The sequence below is a fragment of the Gracilinanus agilis genome, chromosome 1 (assembly GCF_016433145.1).
Source record: "Gracilinanus agilis isolate LMUSP501 chromosome 1, AgileGrace, whole genome shotgun sequence".
NCBI classification, from domain to species: domain Eukaryota; kingdom Metazoa; phylum Chordata; class Mammalia; order Didelphimorphia; family Didelphidae; genus Gracilinanus; species Gracilinanus agilis.
Genome location: NC_058130.1, coordinates 165,457,961 through 165,461,962, shown reverse-complemented (window position 1 = coordinate 165,461,962; position 4,002 = coordinate 165,457,961).

Below are 4,002 nucleotides of genomic sequence, written 5' to 3'. Positions count from 1 at the left end.
TCTCTCTCTCTCTCTCTCTCTCTCTCTCTCTCTCTCTCTCTCTCTCTCTGTGGTTGGGACTCTTTGCCAGTCCCTTTACTCTCAATCCTTAAATTATCATCACCCCAGGCCCCGAGGTAAAATAATAATCCAGAACAGATAAGGAGGGCACAGATGGGCACTAGTTACAAGGCCCAGCCCCATTCCAGAAAATGCCCTTCTCCAAACTACATAGGTATTTATTTTATGATAAGTCAAGTCATGTGTTTTCCAGTGAAGTCTTAGAACCTTGGGTGGGCCCTTATTTTCCAACCTTGCATATGGCATACAAGCCAGGGCTCAGCTCTGGTTCCATTTAAGGGTAGATTTAGGACTGAGGTTACTGTTTAGGTCCAACTTTGGGGCTAGGCTAAGCCCAGATCTCGCTCTACTCCTGAATAGAGACTCAGACCCACTTCTTGGTACCCCTCTCCTTCCCAGGCTCAGTGTCCCGTTCCCAGACAGCAGGCCCCTGACATTTATTAATGTTCTTTTACCATAGAGAACATCTGGCAATTAATTATGCACTAATTAGGGATTCAAAGTCCCTAACAGGAGAGCTGATTTATGGGTCTAGGGACCAGGAGAGTGGGGGTGGGGACAGAGTACTTCCAGGGAACCACTAAGAAGGCGCTCTTAACCTTTCTGTGTCATGGACCCTTTAGGCAGTCTAGTAAAGCAGTTGAACCCCTTCTCAGAACACTGCTTTTTTTAAGTGCAGAAAGCAAAATACATAGGATTATAGGAGAAGCCAAAAGTTAGTGAAAAGAAAGTTTTGTTGTTTTTTTCCCTTCCACATTCATGGAACTCCAGGTTAGGAATCCTTGCTCTAAGATGATGATCTTCAAACTTTTTAGTCTTGGGATGTCTTTTATACTCTTTTTAAAAAATCCTCACCTTCCACCTTAGAATCAATCCAAGGCAGAGGAGCAATAAGGGCTAGGCAATGGGGGTTAAAAGTGATTTACCCAGAGTCACAGAGTTAGGAAGTGTCTGAGGCTGAATTTGAACCCAGGACCTCCTGGTTCTAGGCCTGGCTCTCAGTCTACTGAGCCACCTCACTGTCCCCCGAGATGTCTTTATATTCTTAGAAGTTATTGAGGACCCATCAAAGAACTTTTGTGTGAGTTATATCTATCGATGTTTACCTTACTAGAAATGAAAATATCTTAGTATTATTTTGTGAAAGCTAGTTATAATCCCACAGATCTCCTGAAAGAGTCTACAAGACTTCCGGTGGCCCCCAGAACGCATTTTGAGAATCTCTCTACAACTGGGGGTCTCTATTCCTTTTCCAGATCCTCTTCTCTCTGGAGTAGGCAGTAATACCTTTTCCAGAGCTCCTGATAATCCCAGTCCAACATATTTGAAAATGATGGGCCCTTTTTATGTCTCTGCTCTACCCAGCTCTAGATCCATCAAACAGATGGAAAATTTAATGCCTAGATCCAGGTAAAGAACCATTTTCTGTGATTGAGCTAGAGAGGAGCTTGGTGATACAGTAGATACAGTATCTGGACTTGGAGTCAGGAAGACCTGGGTTTGAATCCAGCCTCTTTGACTCTTAATAGCTGTGTGATCCTGGGCAAGTCACTTAACATCTTTTTGCCTCAATTTTCTCAAATAGAAAATAGAGACAATGATAGCACATACCTTTCAGGGTTGTTGTGAGAATCAAATACAAAAGTATTTGTAAAGAGCTTGGTTCAGTGCCTGGCACATAGTAGGTGCTTAATAAGCACTTGTTTCCTCATTCCCCCATTAGTGTATAAGTAGAAATGAGCAGACAAATCAGTAGCATCATTTTAGAACCAAAGGATTCTAGAGTTAGAATGTACCTTTCACAGTCACTTAATTCTAATGATCCTCACTTGCCCTACACAGAAATGTTCTAGAAATTATCCCTGGCAGGCAGTCACTCGACCTGTGCTTAATGACAAGAAACTCAGTGGCTGCTCACAAGGTATTTCGTCCCCTTGAAAGCCTTTTCTTACATTGAGCTGAAATCCATGTATATCCATCTATATCTCTCTCTACCCTTTATTTCTTTAACACCTCCATCCACTGGTCCCTGGTTCAGTTCTCTAGAGTTACACAAATCAAGGTGAACCCTCCAACGTGTGGGGGTGGCCAGTTTTGCATATGGTGATCCTCTGAGACATTGTGAAGCAGTGGAAAATCCACTGGATATGGAGTGAGAGGACCTGGGTTGGAATTCCTTACTCTATTACTTACTGCATGCTTTTGGCCAAGTCATTTCTCCCTTAGTTTCTTTTATAAAAATGAAGTGAGTGGATTAGATAAATCTGTGATCTGAAATCTTCTCATCTCTTTGCCTTTTCCCAGATGTCTTGTGCCTTGTTGATGTCCCCTGTTCAAATATGGCACCCTGAATTCTCAGCCTTATACTCAGAAGGTTGAAGCAGAGGAGAAGCCAGCTGGTCCCTGGACTTCTACTAATGGAGCCCAAGAGACTATTGTTTCCATCAGTGTGGGCTTTTCTGGTGGCTTCTTTTCTTCCTGTCCCTTCAGGAAGGATAGCATTTTCTTTTCTGGAAGACTTAGGGAAGGGGGAGTCCAATGGGTGAGCAGTCTCTGGATCTACCCTGGGTATCGGTCTATCCATTTGGTGCTTTGAAGTCCCTGGTCAGTCTGCCAGCCCACCCAAAGTTCCATGGTAGTGGTAATCTGGCCTCAATTAGTGTGACATGGGAAAGCAATTAGGGTATCAGAGGCTGGAGGTAGGGAGTGGGGGGAGATGGTGATGGCAGTCTCTAATGAAGCATGATGTCCATTGAGCTATGATGGGTCAGCCAGTTATCCCAGAGAAAGGGGGGAGGGATAGGGAAACTGAGAAATTGCCTCCAAGATTCCTTAAAACAGTTAGGAACAGTGGGACCTGGATTGTACAATTTTAAGGTTAGAAGGCCCTAGAGGCCATTATGTTCAACCTTTGCATTTTATAGATGAGGAAATCAAGACGCAGTGAAGTTCCATGGCTTTTTTAGAATCTAGGAGGTATATAGCTAGAGGAATATGTTGAGGAGGGCTGAGATTGGTGAAAGGTCTAGAATCCATCCAGTTTGATAAGAAGCTGAGGGAGCCGGGGATGTTTAACTTCAAGAAGAAAAGATTTCAGCTTACAGATTTATCCACTCCAGCTCATTCACTTTTATAAAAGAAACTAAGGGGGAAATGACATGACCAAGGGCACACAGTAAGTTTAGGAGCTAGTAGGCATCTGAGATAGGATCTGAACCTTGTCTCCCTGATTCCAAGTCCAGTGCCTGATCCACTGTTTTATACTGCCTCAGTTCAAAGATCTTGGTGGAGGTGAGTGGAGTTGCCTTCAGGGTTGGTAAATCACAGTGTTTCCCCCAAAACACACTTCTTGTTGTTCAGTCATGTTTCAGATGGATCCAACTCTTTGTGACTCTTTGGTTGGGGAAATGGGGAAAACTCATTTGGGGCTTTCCTGGCAGAGATGCTGGAGTGGTTTGCCATTTCCTTCTCCAGTTCATTTTTCAGATGAGGAAACTGAGGCAAACAGGATTAAGTGACACCTAGATTGACACAGTAAATGTCTGAGGCTAGATTTGAACTCCAGAAGATGAGTCTTCCAGACTTCAGGCCCAGCTCTCCATCCACTGTACCACCTAGCTGCCCTCCACGAAGCCATGCACCCCTCACTTCTCATATACTAATTGGACACCCACGCCTTACAGGCAGATTACTAGAGACAAAAGGGATCTTCAAGATCACGGATTTCAATCCCTTCATTTTATAAATGAGGAAATGGAAGCCAGTATAAAACCGCCGAATATTCTGAGCATGGTGGTTTGGCAGAGTAGACAGAGAGCTGGTTACACATTAGGAAGACCTGGGTTCAAATCCAGCCTCTGATGACTATTGACTAAATGAACGTAGGCAGTATACTACTGCTCAGAGCCCCCAAGGCAACACTCTGTCACCAGAAGTAGCACA